This window comes from Hyperolius riggenbachi, chromosome 8, assembly GCF_040937935.1.
Source record: "Hyperolius riggenbachi isolate aHypRig1 chromosome 8, aHypRig1.pri, whole genome shotgun sequence".
Taxonomy (NCBI): Eukaryota; Metazoa; Chordata; class Amphibia; order Anura; family Hyperoliidae; genus Hyperolius; species Hyperolius riggenbachi.
In genome coordinates, this window is record NC_090653.1 from 39,799,623 (window position 1) to 39,824,210 (window position 24,588).

Sequence of the window (24,588 nt, forward strand, 5' to 3'; positions counted from 1 at the left end):
CAGGGCTGGGCTGAGGCAGAGGCAAGAGAGGCTTCAGCCTCAGGACACAGTGTAGGAGGGGGCGCACAACTCACTCAGCTATCATTCCCCTATTATGTTTGAAGCAGAGAGACATAAGAAAAGGAGATACATGGCAGTGACTGCAAGCCAGATAACTAGAGATTAAGGTGTTGGGGGCCCTGGGGAGCCTCTTAGTCTAATAGCAATCTGTGTGTGGCGGCTGGGGTGGGAGGGATGTGGGGCGCACTTTGGTGTCTCAGCCTTGGGTGCTGTAGCACCTTGTCCCAGTTCTGCGGTGTAGTGAAAAGTTGGCCCAATATAGTACGATACCAGCCAGCCTCCCTACTCACTTGCACACTATTTTGTCAGTTAGACTTTGCAACCGCTGTTCAGGAAATGCTGTTGAAAACAAAGAAAACCCTGAGAATTCCCATGAGGAGATGGACCAGCCCAAAACCTGTCAGTTCTGTCAGATTTTAACTGCCTACTGTTTTCGCGATAGTGGTCCTTTAAGCCAATTGACGAAGTAGCAATGTTAAGGTTAGGTATGGTAGATGGATGGTTCTGTGTGGGAAAAGGGTTAAGTTATGTTGTAGTAAAATATCCATACATTTTAGCGATAAAGAAAAACACCACTATAAAATACCAATATTGTATTATTGGCTATTCCCAGTCACCCAAATTTCCCAGCGCCTCTATTCCATGCTTCCCAATCACCCCCAGTGGCAGAAGACTGAAGTGATGTTTTGTTTTCTTTTACAGCCGACTTCATTCAGCTCAGACGCCGGCCCTCCCAGGTGGAAGAAACGATTGTTAAAGGTATTGTTGTGTGTATACAGTACAGAAATTCAGAGAAGAAAATGAGCTGTAATGTAACGTAATGCAGTTATCTAATTGGCAATGCTATTTTCGGCAACATTTTATTATGAATTCTTATTTATTATTATTAATGTAAATGTGAGTACAGTATAAGAGCACCTACCTATCCTTCCTTTACTACTACTTACTGGTAGTAATAATAATATAATTGTAATAATAACAATAATAATAATTTGTGAATTTTTTCAGTCTTCAGTAGTTTTCTTTCTTACAGTTGAAGGAGCAGAGAAGGGAGAAGCTGAAAAAGAAGATGAAGTTGACTGGGAAGCTTATAGTTCTCGGTTTAAAGAGACTCTGTAACATTAAAAAGATCCCCTGGGGGGTACTCACCTCGGGTGGGGGAAGCCTCCAGATCCTAATGAGGCTTCCCACGCCGTCCTCTGTCCCACGGGGGTCTCGCTGCAGCCCTCCGAACAGCCGGCGACAGAGCCGACTGTAGCTTCAATATTTACCTTTGCTGGCTCCAGCGGGGGAGCTGTGGCGACTTTCGGCACGGAAATAGACGGAAATACCCGATCTCCGTCAGGTCCGCTCTACTGCGCAGGCGCCGGAAACTTGCGCCTGCGCAGTAGAGCAGACCCGACTGCGATCGGGTATTTCCGCCTACTTCGGCGCCGACAGCCGTCAGAGCGCCTGCGCAGGAGCCAGGAAGGTAAATATTACGTCACCGCTGCACGGAGGGCTGCAGCGAGACCCCCGTGGGACGCAGGACGGCGTGGGAAGCCTCATCAGGATCCTGAGGCTTCCCCCACCCGAGGTGAGTACCCCCCAGGGGCCGTTTTGTTGTTACAGTTCCTCTTTAAGCACAAAATCCTGAAACTGATTGAAGGTAACGTCACAGCCTTAGATATATACATTATTCTTCTACAGCAGTGTAACAGCCCTTGGCTTCAGTACTTATGCAGAGAGTCTCTAGACTGGTGCTTTAAGTTTAATTTTTAATCATTTCCATACAGTAGTTGAGCACCGTGAAAACTGCAAACAAAACATACATGGAACAGTTATCAATACAGAGCTAACAATCAAACAAGATGCAATAAGCATGTGAACAGGTATTAACTGCAATCTACCTTGCTCCGCTTAACCAAGGGATGTCAAACTTTAAGGGGTATTATGTTTCTTCATAAAGGCACTGCTACTTGGTCAGAATGTCCTGGCACACATACACCCATTGAGCTGGGAGGAACTTCCTGTGTCCCAGATTGCAGTTCTCTGAAAGGGGGTTGGGCTGCACACACCCACACTGTTATAGAACTAAACTCAGTGTGCAGAGCAAAGCTGTGGCCATTTACACTCCCACCAATCATGTTATTGTGGGTTATAACCTAAACAAATCATGATTTTAATACATTGCATTAAATGACCACACAAAGTCATGTACATACGTGCCTTTTCATGTCAGCCATTTTTTTCCGTTCTGTTGGTCATCTGAGTTTTCTACAGAACACACAATTTTATCAACTTGGCAATATACTTGCTCCCACCAACAACCCAAAATCCATTTGCTCCGAGTTCCATTAGGGTTTGGTTTTGGTCTTTGTCGCAGAATTTATTGTGGTAATGGGACAAGATCAACTTCGTGATATAATGATCCTTCAGGAGGATGATTGGGTGTTTAACGTCTTGGTTGAGTGATGAGTTCTTTAGTCTTCCACCAACACAAATAAGTTCTCTGGTAATAACTGAGTCAAGAAAATAGAGAAGACTTGAGCTTGAAAGAACATTCCTTGTTTGAAGGCTTGGTGTTGGATGAACTTAATTACAGCTTCTGCGTCTCTTTCACGTTCTACAAAAGTCACAAGGCCTGAGTAATTTCTTTGTTTGTCTCAGGATTCTTGCAATGAGCTCAAGGAGTGTTGTCCAAGATGAGAATATACTCAATTGAGTGAGAAGGTCCACATGACTAGTGGTTCTTGTTGTAAATACATGAACTGGTCTAACTTCAGGATCACCGACAGGCAGGTCAGCACAGGGGTAAGGTGTAGGATGTAGTTCTTGTTCCCACAGAAATGTGGGTCCTGATAACCAGGTTGAGGTGACCTGAAGACCTCTAGAGGCACGATCATCTGGGTTTTCTCTTGTGTCGATGTAACGCCATTGACTGAGGTCTGTGGTTTCTCTTGTAAACTGGACACAATTTGTGATAAGTACGTGGAACCTTTGGACTTCATTTTTCAGGTATACTACCACAACTTGTGAGTCTGTCCAGAAAGGTTCTTTATCTATCCTCATTTCCAGGTCGGCCTTTAGAATAACACTAATCCTGGTGGCAACCATAGCAGCTGAAAGTTCTAGTCTTGGAATGCTTGTAACCGTTGTAGGAGCAGCTCTTGTTCTAGTCATCACTAAGCTGCAGTGAACTTCATTACAGTAGCCCTCTTTGCTGGTATCTGAGAAATTATGTAGTTCTGTTCTGACAATGTTTTTGAAGTTGTGAGGATGATAGCTTCTGGCTATTGTGATTTTCTTGAGGTATCGGAGGCTTTTCTTCCACTTCTCCCACCGTGGGTGCAAGCTATCTGGGAGCAAATCATCCCTTCCAATGCTTCTTCTACACATCTCTTGCAGGATGCACTTTCTACTTAAAGTGATTGGAGCAATAAACCCAAGAGGATCATACACAGAAGCAAGTACAGATGGGATACCACAACATGTTGAAGGTTTGCCTTGCAGCCCGTACTCACGGGCTGCAAAAATCGCCTGTCGCCAGCACACGTGAGCGTGCTAGCGACAGGCCGGCGACAGCTTCTCTCCAGGTCCCTCCGCGTACACACGCGGAAGAGGGACCAGCGGCGAGACGGAAGCTGTTGCCAACGTTCCTCCTCCCCCTGCCGGAAGCTTTATTCACCTCTATGGAGGTTGCTGTCGCTAGTCCGCGTACTCACGCGGACTAGCGACAGTTGCGGCGGAGGTGCGGCGGCGACTGTTGCCATGCGATTTAAACTTTCAATCGCATGGCGACAAGAGCGGCGGGCGACAGTTCGGGGTGCGCGCGTGTGCGACCACGCATACTCACGGGCGACCTGTCGCCGCAACACGCGCGCGCCGCGTGTTGAGGCGACAAAAGTCCCTCGTGAGTATGGGCCATTAAGGTGAAGGTGTCATTGTCTACTAACCGTGGAATTCCACGGGCACGGTCTGCTGACGCATCTAAGTTTAGGTGGAGAATTTTAGGAATAGTTGCTCTTTCTGAGGGATTCACATAGTCATGGACTTCCTTTGCATCAGAGTTGAATTTGTGAAGATGGATGTCTCCCCCTTTGCACAGTTCTTGACTTTCTACATTCAGTTTCTTGTTGTTAGGCATTACTAGCAAACTGTTGCCCTTGAAAGGAAGGGGCATTTCATAGTGTACGTTTTCATTCTGTTTTATGTTTCCATGAAGTGGACGTAGGAAAAGGATATCTTCTTGGGATACATACTTTGTTTCAGTATTTATTTCATTGAAGTCTGCTTCAAGGGTTTTTAGGATGTCAGAGGTAGACAGTACAGGTAATTCCTTTGCCACCACTCGATGTACAAAGCTTTGGCCTTCCTGATGATGCAAATGAGGGTTAGATGACCCTATTATACTCCAGCCAAGCTCAGTTCTTTGTGCAAAAGGTTCATTTTCACGGCCTGTAATGACTTCTAATGGGGCTAGAGCTGATGTGCAGTTGTATCCGATCAACATTCCAACTTCACAGCTTTGGAGTGGTGGTAACTTATCTGCTAAGTGTCTAAGGTGAGCTGCTATTAATAAATGCCTGACTCAACCACCTCCTTAGTGAATTATACCCCCACCTCTATTAAGAGGGAGTGACCAAAATTGCTAAAGATTCCACTAGTATAGATAAATAATTTCTGGTCTCTCATAGGTATAGAAAATTACAAATTTTGCTTTATTTGGAATTCACATGTCAACTGCAGACCAACCAATTAAAATCATTTAAAACACGGCCATGATAGAGCGCTCACTCAAAATTCACACCATAAACACTCATACAATCATACCCCCTTCTGGTACCGGTACCAACTGTCCTTATCTTCAGAGAGGGGGAGACAGGTTGAGTGTAGGTATAAATAGTTGAACAGCTTCAGCTTGAAATGCTGCAGTAACGTGCTAGGTCGTTTGTATGGAATGATCTCACCATAAGCTTTGAGTCCTATCGATTTCCGTCTTAACTCCGGATTTCGCCATCAATAGGGCTGCTATGAGGTGCTAGGGCATCACCCAAGTAACCAGTCTTGGTGGTCAGCTGTCTCGCTCAACCCAGTCCGCAGGAGCCTTCTCGGGGAGCTGACGCCGACCTCCAGTCATGCTGCTGCAGCTGCTGCCGAAAGTTAGGAGCGTTCAAGGCCGCGGGATTTGCACCCGCCCACCAAGTGTCTAAGGTGAGGCCACTGCAGCGCTGTCTTGTCAGTTGGAATGTAGGACTTGTCGACAGGAATGAAGTCGCGAGTGTAAGCTTGCTGTAACCTGATGCGGTTTCCAGAGTAGAGTTTGTAAGTTCTGAACTTTTTTACTGGTTACAATTGTGTCAACAGCGGTCATTGTACTTAGCTTTAGTTGAACAGTTTAACTCTGTAGCAAGATCTTGTAAAATAAATGAGTCGCTTTGTGTATCCAGCAATGCATATGTCAGAATCTCTCTATGGGGCTTTTCTACTGATGATACAAAAACAGGAACAATACTAGATGTGGCGGTGACGCACTGCATCAGTACATGGGACGTTACCTTGTGGAATATATGGCTTGCAGGTTCTTCTGTAGGGGCGGAATCCTCTTTAGCTACTTCTATAGATGTTTCAGGTTTTTCTTCATGTAGGCAGGTTGGGTGGCGACGACCACATGTATCGCAAGTGTGTCACCTTCTGCAGTTTTTGCTAATACAGTGGTGTGAAAAACTATTTGCCCCCTTTCTGATTTCTTATTCTTTTGCATGTTTGTCACACTTAAATGTTTCTGCTCATCAAAAACCGTTAACTATTAGTCAAAGATAACATAATTGAACACAAAATGCAGTTTTAAATGATGGTTTTTATTATTTAGTGAGAAAAAAAACTCAAAACCTACATGGACCTGTGTGAAAAAGAAATTGCCCCCTGAACCTAATAACTGGTTGGGCCACCCTTAGCAGCAATAACTGCAATCAATCGTTTGCGATAACTTGCAACGAGTCTTTTACAGCGCTCTGGAGGAATTTTGGCCCACTCATCTTTGCAGAATTGTTGCAATTCAGCTTTATTTGAGGGTTTTCTAGCATGAACCGCCTTTTTAAGGTCATGCCACAACATCTCAATAGGATTCAGGTCAGGACTTTGACTAGGGCACTCCAAAGTCTTCATTTTGTTTTTCTTCAGCCATTCAGAGGTGGATTTGCTGGTGTGTTTTGGGTCATTGTCCTGCTGCAGCACCCAAGATCGCTTCAGCTTGAGTTGACAAACGGATGGCCGGACATTCTCCTACAGGATTTTTTGGTAGACAGTAGAATTCATGGTTCCATCTATCACAGCAAGCCTTCCAGCTCCTGAAGCAGCAAAACAACCCCAGACCATCAAACTACCACCACCATATTTTACTGTTGGTATGATGTTCTTTTGCTGAAATGCTGTGTTACTTCTATGCCAGATGTAACGGGACAGGCACCTTCCAAAAAGTTCAACTTTTGTCTCGTCGGTCCATAAGGTATTTTCCCAAAAGTCTTGGCAATCATTGAAATGTTTTTTAGCAAAATTGAGACGAGCCTTTGTTCTTTTTGCTTAAAAGTGGTTTGCGCCTTGGATATCTGCCATGTAGACCGTTTTTGCCCAGTCTCTTTCTTATGGTGGAGTCGTGAACACTGACCTTAATTGAGGCAAGTGAGGCCTGCAGTTCTTTAGATGTTGTCCTGGGGTCTTTTGTGGTCTCTCGGATGAGTTTTCTCTGCGCTCTTGGGGTAATTTTGGTCGGCCGGCCACTCCTGGGAAGGTTCATCACTGTTCCATGTTTTTGCCATTTGTGGATAATGGCTCTCACTGTGGTTCGCTGGAGTCCCAAAGCTTTAGAAATGGCTTTATAACCTTTACCAGACTGATATTACTTTTGTTCTCATTTGTTCCTGAATTTCTTTGGATCTTGGCATGATGTCTAGCTTTTGAGGTGCTTTTGGTCTACTTCTCTGTGTCAGATAGCTCCTATTTAAGTGATTTCTTGATTGAAACAGGTGTGGCAGTAACCAGGCCTGGGGGTGACTACAGAAATTAAACTCAGGTGTGATAAACCACAGTTAAGTTATTTTTAAACAAGGGGGGCAATCACTTTTTCACACAGGGCCATGTAGATTTGGAGTATTTTTTCTCACTAAATAATAAAAACCATCATTTAAAACTGCATTTTGTGTTCAATTATGTTATCTTTGACTAATAGTTAACGGTTTTTAATGAGCAGAAACATTTAAGTGTGACAAACATGCAAAAGAATAAGAAATCAGGAAGGGGGCAAATAGTTTTTCACACCACTGTATGTCCCTTTCTTAGACACCCAAAACATATATAATTTTCAAAAATGAAAGTTTTCTTGTCTTCAGGGCTTTTTGCTGCAAAGATTGGGCATACAGCAAGACTGTGTTCCTCATTTATACAAATAGAACAAGGTGGATTCAAATCTGAGTCAAGCGCATCTTGACTTTTGAGGATGTCCTTCCTAATTTCAACACTTGTGTTAAAGACACTGGCTTTCTTAGATGATCTTTCCTCTGTAGTCCTGAGGTTCATCATAAGAGGGGAGGCTATAGGATTGCAGGCTACCCGTGCTTCCATTTGCATGAACTCTGTGAAGCATGCAAAGCTAGGATAATCTCCTGATGCATCCATTTTCTTTGTGACAACTCTGCTCCACCTATGTACAATCCACTCAGGTAATTTCTTAAAGTGAACCTCCGGACTAAAAATCGACTCACCAGCACTGAAAAGGCTTTGTGTTTCTTTAACAGTTTCACAGCATCAGAACTTTGTGTCTCTTATACAAGCCTCATTTTTAGCTGCACAGAAGAAAACTGCCCGGGCTTTTTTTCCCTGATGCTGTGCAAAGCATGATGGGATTTCTGTTTTTTTTTTTTTTTCTTTTTTTACATTTTGAATTTGACATTTGAAGTCTAGTGTGTGCAGCTGGGAGGGGTGATCAGGACACAGGACAGTTGGAACTGTCTCCTGCTCCTTGTCAGCTCCTTTCAACCAAAAAGATGGCTGCCCCCATGACAAAGATGGCAGCCCCCATGAATCACAAACATTTGCCTATTCTTTTAAAACGGGGTGGGTAAGAGATTATATTAACTATCTATTCTAATTAACATAACTAATGTAACTTGATGACAGTATGTTTGTTTAGGCCGAAGTTCCCCTTTAAGCAGTTTGTGGTTTTCCTCGCAATCATTTAGAATGGCCAGACTTTTAACATGGGGAATAGCCTCAAGACAGCTGTGCAGGAAGTCTGCAAACTCTCTGATTGCCAGGGGATCATGCGCACTAAGCTTGGGCCATTTCATTAGCTTGTCTCGAAATGCCTTTTGTACAATAAATGGATTTCCATACCTTTCTTGCAAAACTTTCAGTGCTCTCTGGTATGCTTCCTCTGAGTTCCTATAAAAATGTCCTTCCACAGCTTTACGTGCTTCTCCAGCAAGGTACCGTTTTAGGTAAAGCATCTTTTCACAAGCAGGGATGGGTCTTTGATCAATGAGAGCCATGAATGATATCTTCCAATCTATGAACTTTAAAGGATCACCTGTAAATGTAGTTAATTCAGGAGGAGATAACCGATTTATTGTCAATACACTTGCAAGTGCCTGGGCAAGGCTGGATGTTTCTGCAGATGATGGAAGGCTGGGAGGGATTTGCTGAGGTTTACAAGAAACAGTTTCAGACTTCTGGAGAGGTCTGAATTCAGTACTCTGGCAGGAAAAGTCATCCTCTTCCTTATAACAGTCAGGGTCCACTTGAAAACTGCTGTAGACTTTAACTCTGGCTGCTGCTATTCTGACTTCTTTATCTGTATGTAGCTGTTGAAGCTTTGTTTTCTCTTCCTGCAGCTTTAACTGAAACTCTGCAAACAATTTTGCCTCCTTTAGTTTCCATTCGCTCTCCAGTTTGTGAAGTATTGCTTCCTGAGTCTGAATTTCCTCCATAGCCTTGGCTTGTTCTACTTTAGCTGCAAGCTCTGCTTCTGCATCTACTTGTTTGCTCGAGACCTTGGAGCTGGCATTAGAGTGGACATCTGATGCTTGTGATGGTTCTGAGTATACTGTTTCTGTGTTTGTGTGTCCAAAAACAGATCCATATTCATCTTTTTTAATATCATCCTTACTCTGTCTTTCTCTAGCCGATCATTATAACTTGTATTATTAGTCTCTAGTCGCTTACCTAGAAGCTCACACATTTCTGCAGTCAGAATCACACAGGCGTCCATTTTCTTTACAATATCTGGGGTAGTAGAGCGGCTGCGTGTAAGGGATTCATAATGCTGGCAGACCTTGCAATATCTGCTCTGAATTTCATGCTGTATTGTGTGGAGATCCTCTGGTAAACAGAATGATTTTAGTCTAGTCCTTGTCTCTTTTGCTATCTGCATCCAGGAGTCATAAGCTTTGTTAAATGCACTCTCATGTTTCATAACTTCCTGGTCATGTAATTCCTGTCCCTTCTCTGTGAGAATTCTCTCCCTGGAGCTGCATCTGACCTGTGCAGTCTTCTCTGATTCCTCTGCAGCTGACAACATTCTTAATATCTCATGCAGCTAAATGCAAATCAGTGACTTCTCTTCAGGTGCTCTTTATATGCAGACTTAGATGTAGCGACAAGTTTTCACTGTAACAGCCCTTGGCTTCAGTAATTATGCAGAGAGTCTCTAGACTGGTGCTTTAAGTTTAATTTTTAATCATTTCCATACAGTAGTTGAGCACCGTGAAAACTGCAAACAAAACATACATGGAACAGTTATCAATACAGAGCTAACAATCAAACAAGATGCAATAAGCATGTGAACAGGTATTAACTGCAATCTACCTTGCTCCGCTTAACCAAGGGATGTCAAACTTTAAGGGGTATTATGTATGTTTCTTCATGAAGGCACTGCTACTTGGTCAGAATGTCCTGGCACACACACATACACACACTGAGCTGGGAGGAACTTCCTGTGTCCCAGATTGCAGTTCTCTGAAAGGGGGTTGGGCTGCACACACCCACACTGTTAAAGAAATAAACTCAGTGTGCAGAGCAAAGCTGTGGCCATTTACAAGCAGGGATCCCCAAACTTTTTGAGTCAAGGGCCAGTTCAACATACATCAGACTGCTGGGGGACTGAAACATATATAAAATGTTGAAAAACATTACATTGAGTCTATGTATTGATTCCCCGCAATCATACCCGGAGGAGAACTCCCATGCGGCGCCCGGAGAACGTCTTTGTGCATCAGACGGTGAAGCTTACCCAGGTGACAACATGCCGTCCGGGTGTACAGCAGTGTCACCTGATGCAGAATTGGATTGGAAGCCAGGGAATGACTGCTTGCGCTGTGACTTTGGAACAGGAAGCCTGCGGGTCCTCTCTGCGCATGCGCAGGCTTCCTGGCTTCTCCTTTCTGTTTTCCTCCCCTCTGCCAAGCGTCATACATGCGCGGCGTGGTGAGTGTATCGATATCGTAAGTACAGCATTAAATACTTACTAAGCCTCCAGCACGATTATCTAACCATCCTGTAGCTCCTAGCAGCTTTCTGGCATCCACCGTTTACAGCTGACGCGGGTAGGGTTAGGTGACAGTCTGGGAGCCGTGCACAGAAGCCAGAAAGCTGCTAGGAGCTACAGGGTGGTTAAAAGACGGCTCTTGACACTCGGTAAGTATTTAATATCCAGCAAAACCCCCAAATCACAGTCCTCGTTATCCCTCTGAAGCCTCTTGCACACTACATGTGATTCCGTTTTTTTTTATACGATCCGATTTTTGATTCCTAAAAAGAAAAAGTACCACATGCAGCGACGGTTTTTTAATCGGAATAAAAAATCGGATCGTATAAAAAAATCTGAATCGCATGTAGTGTGCCAGAGGCAATGTGGTTAGAGTTCCGGATATCAGGTACTTTGCTGTATTTATTTTTTTATTTTTCAGTAATGTCATGTTAGTTTTATTTTATTTTTTTAAATTTACACATTTCAACCCCTCTGCACATTGCAATTCCGATTTCCCCTGGACGCTATCAAAATAAGAAGAAAAACGCAGAAAAAACACAGCATGTCGTAGCGATTAAAAATCACAAATCGGCATCGCATGTAGTGTGCAAGAGCCCTCACATGCTATTCTGATTTGCGATAATCGGTATTGCATTGCATGCTGCATTTTTCTGTGTTTTTCTTCTTGTGTTGATATCATCCAGGGAAAATCGGAATTGCAAATTGGAATCGCAAATCGGATTTGCGATTTGCAATGTGCAAGAGGCCTCAGACAGCATGCACTCTTATTAAAGGAACCAGTATTTTTAAGAAAAATGTAAAGCAAAGTAAAACTAAACAGTATAAAAATTACAAATAAATATTTCTTTTTTTTATTATTCATTTATTCGTTATTTAATTTGTAATACAATGTACTATTTTATTTAAATGTATCCACCCCCCCCCCCCCCTCATTTCCCCCCGAGATCCAATCAGGCTGATCACCTCTCATAGGCATCAGCCCATGAGAGGTATCTGTTTTCATGACCCCCGTACAGCGATGCAGTAGATCGCAGCGCTGTACATATTATTAAATAAATGTGTTTTTGTTTCTTTTCAAACAGCCTGCTAGCCGCAATCACAGGCTAGCAGGCTGATCGCTGCGACCACCTCTCTCCCCCTGCAGGGAACAGGCGCTGAGCGTGCGCTCATTCCCTGCAAATCTCGTGCATCGCGGGCTGGCAGGCTGATCGCTGTGGCCGACTCTCTCCCCCTGCAGGGAACGGCCGCATCTCGCACATTGCAAGATAATGCAGTCCTGGGTTAGGCGGTCCCAGGAGAGCCACTCTGTGGCCACAAGTCTGGGTGACGTGGTCGCAGAGTGGTTAAAGAGGATCTGTAAGAAAATAAAGAGCTCCCGGGGGCATACTTACCTCAGGAGGGGGAAGCCTCTGAATCCTAAGGAGGCTTCCCCTGTACTTACATTCCAGGGCTGTCAGCCGCCACAGATCCTACCGGGCTCCAGGATCATAGCAATCCTGTGAGAGCCACGGGCAGGCCCAGGAGCGGTTTTTGTTCGGGCTCAGGGGGAAATAGCCGAGCCTGATTGGATCCGCTCTACTGTGCAGGTGCAGACACAGTGCGCATGCGCAGTACAGCGGATCCGATAGGGCGAGGCTCACATTGGATTGTTATGGTCCTGGAGCCCAGCAGGATCTTTGGCGGCTGACAGCGATGGAACGGAGGGAGAGAGGATAATGGGGGAAGCCTCATTAGTATCCAGAGGCTTTCCCCTCCCGAGGTAACTACCCCCAGTGGCTCTTTATTTTCTTACGGAGTCTCTTTAATGACTTTCCATAGGGGTCCGTTAAAAATGGTGCCAGTTATCGTAGTTAAAAAACGGCACCCCATAGAGAACCATTATCACTAGTTATTTTTCGTTTTTGACAGCTAAAAAATGGCGCCGGCTTTAAAAACTATATTTATCGTTTATATTTGTATTGCTCCCAAACGATATTTATCGTTTTAACCCCTGCTTTGCTGCCGTTTGGAAAATATCTGCCCGCCGGCTTTAATGTTTAATAGCAAAGCCCCCTTAAACGCTAAAAACACCAAATTTGCAGGGAATGTTAAGAAAAAAATTGTGAACAAGAGAATTTTTTTTTTCAAAAACACCTTATAGTTTTTGAGAAAATCGATTTTGAATATTCTTCTTCTGACCGTGGGAAAATTAAACGCCCGCCGACTTTAGCGGTTAATAGCAAAGCCCCTTTAAATGCCAGAAACACCAAATGTGTAGGGAATGTTAAGAAGAATAGTGGGAACACAAAGAAAAAAAAATTGTTCAAAAAGACCTTATAGTTTTTGAGAAAATCGATTTTAAATCTTCAAAGAAATGTATCTATTTAAATCGCGTACTGACATTTCCGTGGAAACTTTTTCCGCCGACTTTAGCAGTTAATAGCAAAGTCCCCTTAAATCCTAGCAACACCAAATTTGCAGGATATGTTAAAAAGATACTGGGAAACAATATTTAAAAAAAAAATTGAAAAATTTTATTTATTTTTTTTTTAAATTAAAATTTTTGGGTTATGTTCAGAGTGTGGGAAATGTTTTGAAAAAAACTACGTGGGGTCCCCCCTCCCGAGCCTCTGTAACCCCTTGTCTCCCATGCAGGCTGGGATAGCCAGAATGCGGAGCCTTCCAAGCCTTCCCCTCCCCCCCGGAGCCCTTGTCCAATCCATGGACAAGGGGCTCTTCTCCACCTCCAATGGGTGGTGGAGGTGGAGGCCGCGATTTCCTGGGGGGGGGGGTTCATGGTGGCATCTGGGAGTCCCCTTTAAAAAGGGGTCCCCCAGATGCCCACCCCCCCTCCCAGGAGAAATGAGTATAGGGGTACTTGTACCCCTTACCCATTTCCTTTAAGAGTTAAAAGTAAATAAACACACAAACACTTAGAAAAAGTATTTTAATTGAACAAAAAACATAACCACGAAAAAAGTCCTTTAATATTCTTAATTAACCATTAATACTTACCTGTCCCTTTAAATAAATGATCCCTCGCAATAGCCTCGGAAATGTTCTATCAGTTACAATGTAACAAAGTTATTACAATGTAACAACTTTGTTACATTGTAACTACGCCGCACCCGACGTCACTCGCCGCTCAGCCGCCGCATACACTTACGCGTCCTTGCAGGACGCTAAGTCCCCGCCGTCTCCAGCTGTCCTCCCCGCCCACATCTGTCACCCACATGTGGGTGACATGTGGGAGGGGCAGGGAGGGCAGCGGAAGCCGGCGGGGACTTAGCGTCCTGCACGGACCCGACAGAGCTCTGAGCTATATAGCTCAGAGCTCTCTAAGCATCTTTGAATTTGGGCTCCAAGGAGCCCCATTGGTCCTTAGCAGACCAATGGGGTTCCTTCTGATTTGAAGGCCGCCCCTCCCCCCCGAAGCCCCCCCATACCATGGACCATGCGGGCTGGTATAGCTCAGGGTGCGAAGCCCCAGTCGGCCGGGGCTCCGCATTCTGGCTATCCCAGCCTGCATGGGAGACAAGGGGTTACAGAGGCTCGGGAGGGGGGACCCCACGTCGTTTTTTTTTATTTAGTTCCCCCACTCTGAACATTAAAAAAAAAAAAATGATAGCAAATTAAAAAAAAAATGATGTGGGGTCCCCACTCCCGAGCCTCTGTAACCCCTTGTCCCCCATGCAGGCTGGGATAGCCAGAATGCGAAGCCCCGGCGGACTGGGGCTTCGCACCCTGATCTATACCAGCCCGCATGGTCCATGGTATGGGGGGGCTCCGAGGGGGAGAGGCGGCCAAGCCATGGACAAGGGGCTCTTCCCCGCCTCCCTTGCCCCAGGTGGAGGCGGGGGCGACGACTCCCTGGGGGGGGGTTTCATGGTGGCATCTGGGAGTCCCCTTTAAGAAGGGGACCCCCAGATGCCCACCCCCCTCCCAGGAGAAATGAGTATAGGGGTACAAAGTACCCCTTACCCATTTCCACAAAGGGTTAAATTAAATAAAAACGCAACAACGAGAAAAGTCCTTTAATGTTCTAAATTAACCAGAAATACTTACCTGTACCTTTTAAGAAAAAAATCCCACGCCAATCAGGTCCCACGACAGTATCCTCTATCTTGCGATCTTCTGATACATGTTGATTGAAGATCTCCGCCGCCCCGACGCCACACACGCCGCCTCCGCCGCACTTCTCTCAGCTATACTAAGTATAGCTGAGAGTTGCGTCTATGCGTCTATACAGACGCATTAGCGCTAGCTGCCGCTGCCCTCCCTGCCTCCCCCCACCTGTCACCCTCACCCATGCTGGCACCCAATGCACCCATGGCTGCCAGCATGGGTGAGGGTGACAGGTGGGGGGAGGCAGGGAGGGCAGCGGCAGCTAGCGCTAATGCGTCTATATAGATGCATAGACGCAACTCTCAGCTATACTTAGTATAGCTAAGAACAAAAAGCATCTTTAAATTTTGGCTCCAAGGCTCCCCATTGGTTCCTTATCGACCAATGGGGATCCTCCTGATCCCCATTGGTCTGTTAAGGAACCAATGGGGACCATTGGAGCTAAAATTTAAAGATGCTTTTTGCTCTTAGCTATACTAAGTATAGCTAAGAGCAGTGCGGCGGAGGCGGCGTGTGTGGCGTCGGGGCGGCGGAGATCTTCAATCAACATGTAACTGAAGGTCGCAAGATAGAGGATACTGTCGTGGGACCTAATTGACGTGGGATTTTTTTCTTAAAGGTACAGGTAAGTATTTCTGGTTAATTTAGAACATTAAAGGACTTTATTTCATTTAACCCTTTATGGAAATGGGTAAGGGGTACTCCTGCACCCCTATACTCATTTCTCCTGGGAGGGGGGCAGGCATCTGGGTTCCCCTTCTTAAAGGGGACTCCCAGATGCCACCATGAACCCCCCCCCCCCCGGGAGTCGTCACCCCCACCTCCTCCTGGGGCATCGGAGGTGGGGAAGAGCCCCTTGTCCATGGATTGGGGGGAGGGGAAGGCTTGGCCGCCCCTCCCCCCCGAAAGCCCCCAATAGCCTTGGACCATGCGGGCTGGTATAGCTCAGGGTGCGAAGCCCCAGTCGGCCGGGGCTCCGCATTCTGGCTATCCCAGCCTGCATGGGAGACAAGGGGTTACAGATGCTCGGGAGGGGGGACCCCACGTCATTTTTTTCAAAACATTTCCCACACTCTGAACATAACCCAAAAATTTTAATAAAAAAAAATAAATAAATAAAATGTTTCAATTTTTTTTTTAAATATTGTTTCCCGGTATCTTTTTAACATATCCTGCAAATTTGGTGTTGCTAGGATTTAAGGGGACTTTGCTATTAACTTCTAAAGTCGGCGGAAAAAGTTTCCACGGAAATGTCAGTACGCGATTTAAATAGATACATTTCTTTGAAGATTTAAAATCGATTTTCTCAAAAACTATAAGGTCTTTTTGAACAATTTTTTTTTCTTCGTGTTCCCACTATTCTTCTTAACATTCCCTACACATTTGGTGTTTCTGGCATTTAAAGGGGCTTTGCTTTTAACCGCTAAAGTCGGCGGGCGTTTAATTTTCCCACAGTCAAAAGAAGAATATTCAAAATCGATTTTCTCAAAAACTATAAGGTCTTTTTGAAAAAAAAAATTTTCCTCTTGTTCACAATTTTCTTCTTAACATTCCCTGCAAATTTGGTGTTTTTAGCGTTTAAGGGGGCTTTGCTATTAAACATTAAAGCCGGCGGGCAGATATTTTCCAAACGGCAGCAGCAAAGCAGGGGTTAAAACGATAAATATCGTTCAGGCAGGACAAAAATAAATACATTTTAAAACGATAAATTTCGTTCAAAAGGTCTGCACTATTTTAACCTTTAAAACGTTAAATATCGTTTTAAACATATATCGGGCAGAAGGGGGCGCCATTTTTTGGCCGGCGCCATTTTTAACTAGAAGCCTCTCCATAATGCATTATATTGTTACTTTTCCGCCTCTGACTCCTTATAGATTTTCCACAATGAAACTGCTAACTTGTAGTCAGACACGTCGTCCTTTTTGCTTTTACTTGTTCAGTTTAATTGTCTTAAAATTTTACACCTTTTACCAAATGTAAGCCATCCCCCTTCAGTGCAATGTTCCCCCCACTGCGCCCCACAGGAACTTCTCCTTCTTGCACCCCTCTTCATCCCTCCATAGTAGTAGCTCTAGCCTAGAGGCTAGCGTTACATCTGTATAAAACATTGTCATGCACTGTCATCTGATGGACGACAGCGATTGCATGCGTGTGAAATTCTCAAGGAAACACAGTCAGGGCATTAGCCCAGCTGCAAGTATCATACTTTAAAAGGAAATAAACATGGCGGCCTTCATTTCGGTATCAATACAGGCCCAGAAAGTGAATTTCTAGAAAAGTTTATGATTATTTCACCATTCTGGCACATAACATTACAATTGCTTTATTTTTTTTCTTTTGTCTTTAATACAAAACATTAATTATTTATTTTTCTTCCAAACAGAATTGTCAAAGGGTAACTCATGTGAGTATTGTTTTATCGTTCCATCTTATTTCAGTTCTACCTGTGCAGGAAACCCACATTTTGCACTGAGCAGCTAAAGCAAGGAACTACTGTGTTTCCCCGAAAATAAGACACTGTCTTATATTATTTTTTGCTCTAAAAGATGTGCTAGGGCTTATTTTCAGAGGATGTCTTATTTTTGGGCAAACACTGGTAGTTTTCCTATACAAAATGTACATACTGTATGCCATGTGCAACATACACAGAGCTTTTGGTTTGCAGATATTGGCTCTCAATTACAAGAAATTGATTCTGCTGATCATGTGAGTAAGAGTCCATTTCTTGTAGGCAGAGAACTCTGTCAGGCTCCCCAGAGCATAGGATAAGCTGTGTGTGTGTCCTGGAAAGAGGTGAAGTGCTGCTGATGCTTATCATCACAACAGATCAGGAGGGCTGGCTCCAACAAAAACACAAATTGCCTGACACATATATAGGACTGTGCAGAACTCACATTATACTGCTGCTCTCCTGTATCCAGGCTTTGTACTCAGCGTGACTTGCTGGTGTCATGTGGGCTGCTGCCTAGCTAGGGCTTAAATTCGGGGGATGTCTTACATTTCAAGCTTTCTTGAAATTCCTGTTAGGTCTTATTCTCAGGGGATGTCTAACTTTAGGGGAAACACAGTAGGTTTTTGCCTCACCCACTCAGCTTACTGAAAGTGAACCAAAGATGGTTCACTGGCTTAATGTATACTTACCGGGGCTTCCTCCAGCCCCATGAGCAGCGCTGAGTCCCTCGCCATCCTCTTAGGTCTCTGCGTCCAGCTGCTACGACTCCCAGTAGTCCGGGCAGTTGTGGGATTCTGCGCATGCACAGCTGGGCCGCATGCGTACCCGCATTGCACTCCCATCCCCTGGAGCATTCTGCTCCTGCACAGTAGTACTGCGCAGGCACATAATGCTCCAGGGGGCGGGAGTGCAGCGGGGCCTGGCTCAGCCACACATGCGCAGAAGCCCATGACTGGCGGCGACTGACCGGATTACTGGGAGTCGTATCACCAGAATGGAGGAGTCTAAGAGGATGGTGCGGGACTCAGCGCTGCTTATGGGGCTGGAGGAAGCCCCGGGTAAGTATAAATTAAGCCTAGTGTACCCTCTCTGGTTCACTTTAAGCCCCATACAGACTAATGTTGCAAGGCAAGGTTTAGGCATGAACCCTCGGGTGACATTCTGTGGACGAGGCTGTACGTCTGTAGCATCATTAGCCTGAAGGCAAGCGCCGTGTTCTGTCACCATGGATGGCAGCCAATGTGCGGTGCAGAATGGATGGAGCAGATTGTGGGCCAAAGTAATGAAGTCAAGACGGCAGGCCGTATCTCTTACCATTGTGTCGGGATCTCCATACACACACCCAATTCTTGGCATAGTAGTAGCAGTAGGGAATTGTACCGTAGTAGTCTTCAGTAAAAGCAAGAAGTTTTGAATCAGGATCATCCTGATTCAAAACTTTGACAAATCTTGGCAGAGACAGTTTTGAAAAGCTGCCTCTGCCGAGTTTAGTCTAGACCATACATGTCCAACTCCAGCCCGGACCAAATCTGGCACACAGAGCCATCAAATTTGGCCTGTAAGTGGTTTCCCTACTTTGCAATATGTCGTATGTCGGCACTTTCTAATGAAAGGCACCCTCAGTGACACCGAAACAATTGTCAAATTTTGTGTTGATGCATTCATTGAGGAATAAATACTTCTGCAACGTATCTCTGGTGTGCTAAACAACCTTGGACTCTGCCCACTTTGCATTATGTTTGGCCCACTCTAGACCACCAGGGAAGCTATATTGGAGGTGAAGCCCTATATCACCAGGGAAGCCATATGGGAAGGGAGGAGGATAGCACTAGACACCAGGAAACTGTATATGGGACGACGTAGAGGATCACTAGACACCAGGGAACTGCATAGGGAACGTAGGGGGCCAATAGACACCAGGAAACTGTATAGGGGAGGAAGGGGGTCACTAGACACCAGGAAACTGTGTAGGGGAGGAAGGGGGCCACTAGACACCAGGAAACTGTATAGGGGAGGAAGGGGGCCACTAGACACCAGGAAACTGTATAGGGGAGGAAGGGAGCCACTAGACACCAGGAAACTGTATAGGGGAGGAAGGGGGCCACTAGACACCAGGAAACTATATAGGTGAGGGAGGGGCCACTAGACACCAGGGAACTTATAGGGGAGGGAGATATGACCACTAAACACCAGGGAACTGTATAGGGGAGTGAGGAAGAAGTAGTTGCATAGTTAGTGTTGTTGAAAAAAGACATCTGTCCATAAAGTCCAACAAGAAAAAAAACAAAACACACCACCCTGAACCTGTACATATCCCAGATATTTTTTTACATTTCACACACAAATGAATAATTAAATCCCAGCATACACAGTAGAAGCTCTCCAATAACAGCCGGTTGTGTTCACATTTCAGGATGCGGTTGGAATATACAGTAGCTGAGATGCAGAGGGACTGCTTACAGGAATGACCCCATTACTACAGAAGGAAAGCCACAAACTACACAGACTTTGCTCTACTGACTCTATGTATTGCCGCTGAGATGGATTGGTAAACTTATACATCATGGATAGTCATGTGGAAAACTGCCACCTACACATGTCAGATAAAAATCTTCAGAAAACCAACGATCGGCAGTCCATCTTCAGGTAATCTTTATAAAATTGTTTGTAAAAGACCTCCAAAGATAGCGATGAAATATATTTGTCTATCACGTCCATTCTGGCAGATATGTTTTGCGGACAATCGTTCTTTCCACAAGGTGTGTATGGGATCGTCAGATCTTAACCTCTGTCTAAACCTCTGTGTACAGAGGGCAAGTGTGACGAAGAAGGAAGCGAACAGACTACAAAAGCATTTCTCTGGTCTTTGGCATGAACTGATCTCTGCATGTGTATAGCATCATTAGAACGATCTGTCATTCAAACCTTCCGATTGATTCTTCGTTTTTCAAGGATTTTTATCTCGTGTGCGTATGCGGCTTTCGGCTGGGAGCACACTTGTCTGTGCAGAAAACCATTTTTGGGGTTCTGCTTGTGTTTGAATTTGCATTTGGATTTTTCATGCGTTTGTGGTTCTTTCCAATCATCTGTCTTTTCAGCAAGAGAAAAAGTACCAAATATTATTATTATTTTTTTTTACAAAACACATGTAAAGCTGTGTTGCGGCTACACAGGAAAGCATTGTATGTGACTAGCATGTGATTGGTATAAGGTGTGTAGGAAGAAGCAACATGCTGTACATTTTTAAAATCGCATTGGCAGAGACGCCACTAAAGGTGCGTACACACATGCGACTATAGTCGTTTGAAACGATCGTTCCCTGATAATTTCAAACGACGATCATTTAAAAAAAGCAGCCAACGACCATTACGTCTAACGACGGACGCGCTAGATCGTTAAAAACGAACGATCTTGCTTGGCGGATTTTTTACAACGACGATCGTTTGTAAAAGTAGTACATTGTTGGAAACGGTCGTTCGTACTAAGCTTGACATGCGCATTTTGCTATTTCTCCATGGAACTTTTCATTTTTATGTGCAAGCACAATAGTTGCTTTACGTGATGTAACGTTCGTTCTAACGATCAGATCGTTACACAGCTTTAAAAACTAACTTAACTTAGGTTGTTCTTTCGTCAATTAAAAGTTTGTTCGTCGTTCACAACGAACGATCGTTGTCGTATGTGTGTACGTAGCTTTACTATGCAGCCCGTAGACTTTTATGAAATGCAATTTCACTTGTTTTGTATTAAGCAGTAAAATGCCCACAATTCAAACAATTGTGCTCCCTGTCTGAGGGCTGGTGAGCACCAAGAGCGCTTCTGAGCGTTTTGAAAAGCACTTGGCTACTGAAACCCTATGAAGGTGTTCCCACAGCAGCGTTCTGATTTTTCTAAAATCGCTATCGGGCAGCGTGTAGCATTTTTTGGAGTGATTCAGCTTAAATGAGTGAGCAAAAATGCTCATTCATTCAAAAATAGCTTTGAAAATCGCTTCACAAAATCCCTATCACAAATCGCTAAATGCTAGTGATTCCAATTGCGATTTTGGTGTGCACTCGCCTTACATGCAAATGTCCACTAAGCCAAACCCAAAAACTGCTGATGAACTAACTACCAGCCTGTGACTATGAATAGTCAATGAGATGCAAAATAAAAGTTGATGCAAGTACAGGTTAAAAATGGACCTAATACAGTGGGTCTACTAGTCATGGTTTTCTCTCTCTCCAGAGGCAATACCTCAAGACTGTTCGGTCCCCTGGTGTTAGATCCCTATGGGCCCAGGGATTCCCCTCGCAGCTCTATTTTAATTGCCTCTGAGGTCTGAGAACCCGGTCCCTTAATTCATTCTGGTGGTTAATTTAACCCTAAGGCTTCTTGCACACCAAGACGTTGCGTTAGGTGCCACGTTAAGGTCGCATAACGTGCACCTAACACAACGTATGGTGCTGCAAGAGCCGACGGTAGAGTGAGCCGCGTTAGGCGGCTCGATTCCTATAATGTCTCCCAGAGTGGCGCTGATTGGCCAGCGGGACCACGTGATGCGGAGCGAGACACTCCGCATCATGTGGTCCCGCCGGCCAATCAGCTGCCGCCAGTGCAGTGAATATTAAGTAGCCATGTGCGCGGCTACTGTAGCTGGCTCTCCCCGCCTCCTCTCCGCCCCCCACTGCGCATGTGCAAACAGTCTAACGCGGCTATAGCCGCTCCAACGCCGTAGCATGCTGCACTTTGCGGAGAACGTGCAGCATTACATGTAACGCAACGTGGGCTGTGTGAACAGCCCACTTGTGTTACATTGCTGTGCGTTGGGGGAGCGTTACGTGCGCCTGTAACGTCTTGGTGTGTAAGCAGCCTAATAGCATTACCCACTCCTGAAGCTCTTTTGCATACCTTTTTGTTTCGAAACTGGGAGACGTGCTGGTTTGCGCCTCCTCATTTATGCATATTTGTTTAATAATCTTCTGCATAAGTTGGTATTACCATGTCATGTATTCTTCTGCTAAGGCAGTGCCGCCGCACGAGGGCCCCTGAAGTTCCGTTTTCTTCAGGGGCCCATTAAGTATTTTTTTATATATATATATTTTTTTTATTATTTTTTTCCCCCGGGGGGCCCCGACTCCTATCCTCCCTCCCTCACCTCGGGGGGAGGGGGGGGGCGGTATGCGCGGCAGGAGAGCGGCAAATCCGGGTCTCCAGGCATGCGCTAGAGGGCTCAGCCGCTCGGTCTCCAATATGTCGACAGAGTTGGAGACATATTGGAGACCAAGCGGCTGAGCCTCTAGCGTCTGCCTGGAGAGCCCTGAAGACTTCCTGTATTTGCCGCGCATACCGGGAGGGGGGCCCCCCAAGGTGAGGAAGGAGAGGAAGGGAGGATAGGAGTCGGGCCCCCCACCCGGATAGCTACTGAAAGGGCTACCTGCCTACCCACCCGGCTACCTAACCACCTACCCACCCGGCTACCTACCTACCCACCCGACTACCTAACCACCCACCAGGCTTCCTACCTACCTACCCACCCGGCTACCTAACCACCTACCCACCCGGCTACCTACCCACCCACCAGGCTTCCTACCTACCCACCCGGCTACCTAACCACCCACCAGGCTTCCTACCTACCTACCCACCCGGCTACCTAACCACCTACCCACCCGGCTACCTACCCACCCACCAGGCTTTCTACCTACCCACCCGGCTACCTACCCACCCACCAGGCTTCCTACCTAACCACCCACCCGACTACCTACCCACCCACCCGGCTACCTACCCACCCACCAGGCTACCTACCTACCCGGCTACCTAACCACCTACCCACCCGACAGGCTTCCTACCTACCCACCCGGCTACCTACCCACCCACCAGGCTTCCTACCTAACCACCCACCCGACTACCTAACCACCCACCCGGCTACCTACCCACCCACCAAGCTACCTACCCACCCGGCTACCTAACCACCTACCCACCCGGCTACCTAACCACCTACCCACCCGGCTACCTACCCACCCACCAGGCTTCCTACCTACCCACCCGGCTACTTACACACCCACCAGGCTTCCTACCTACCCACCCACCCGACTACCTACCCACCCACCCGGCTACCTACCCACCCACCAGGCTATCTACCCACCCGGCTACCTAACCACCTACCCACCCGGCTACCTACCCACCCACCCACCAGGCTACCTACCCACCCGGCTACCTACCTACCTACCCACCCGGCTACCTAACCACCCACCAGGCTTCCTACCTACCTACCCACCTGGCTACCTAACCATCCACCCACCCGGCTACCTACCCACCCACCAGGCTTCCTACCTACCCACCTGGCTACCTACCCACCCACCTGGCTTCCTACCTACCTACCCACCCGACTACCTAACCACCCACCCGGCTACCTACCGGGCTAGTTACCAACCCACCCACCAGGCTACCTACCCACCCACCCAGCTACCCACCCACCAGGCTACCTACCTACCCACCCACCAGGCTACCTACCTACCTACCCACCCACCAGGCTACCTACCTACCTACCAGGCTAGTTACCAACCCACCCACCAGGCTACCTACCCACCAGGCTACCTACCCACCCACCCACCAGGCTACCAACCCACCCACTCACCCACCCACCAGGCTACCTATCCACCCAACCACCCATGGGAGCTGCGCGCCGGATGGAGGCTGGGACAGGAGGTCTGCTGCTGCAGGTGAGTAAATGTTTTTGTTTTTTTTATTTATATTAGCAGGTGTATGTTCTGGGCAGGTCTGCCACATGATTGCATGTATTTTCTGCGCAAATCTGCCGACACGATTGCATGTATTTTCTGGGCATATCTGCCGACATGATTGCACGTATTTTCTGGGCATATCTGCCGAAATGATTGCACGTATTTTCTGGCCATATCTGCCGACATGATTGCACGTATTTTCTGGGCATATCTGCCGACTTGATTGCACGTATTTTCTGGGCATATCTGCCGACTTGATTGCACGTATTTTCTGGGCATATCTGCCGACTTGATTGCACATATTTTCTGGGCATATCTGCCGAAATGATTGCACGTATTTTCTGGGCATATCTGCCGAAATTATTGCACGTATTTTCTGGGCATATCTGCCGACATGATTGCACGTATTTTCTGGGCATATCTGCCGACATGATGTGTATTTTCTTGAGAAAACCTGCACAATTATGTGAATTTTCTGGGGAAAGGGTCACCAAAACTTGGGCCCACTGTCTTTGCGTTGCACTTTTCAAGGGAACCTGAGGTGAGAATAATCTTGAGGCTGCCATATTTCTCTCCTTTTAAGCAATACCAGTTGCCTGGCTGCCGTGCTGGTCCTCTGCCTCTTATTCTTTCAACCATAGACCCTGAACAAGCATGCAGCAGGTCAGGGGTTTCTGACAATATTGTCAGAACTGAGAAGATTAGCTGCATGCCTGTTGCTGGTGTAA

At 46.0% G+C, this 24,588-nt stretch overlaps 1 long non-coding RNA gene across 1 annotated transcript; it reads left to right on the forward strand.

Moving 5' to 3' along the window:
- Positions 1 to 1,674: 1,674 nt before the first annotated feature.
- Positions 1,675 to 19,781, forward strand: LOC137528093 (uncharacterized). Its single transcript, XR_011023267.1, has 3 exons — positions 1,675 to 1,708; positions 17,070 to 17,090; positions 19,552 to 19,781. It is a non-coding gene; the product is annotated as an uncharacterized lncRNA (long non-coding RNA).
- The last annotated feature ends 4,807 nt before the right edge of the window (positions 19,782 to 24,588 follow it).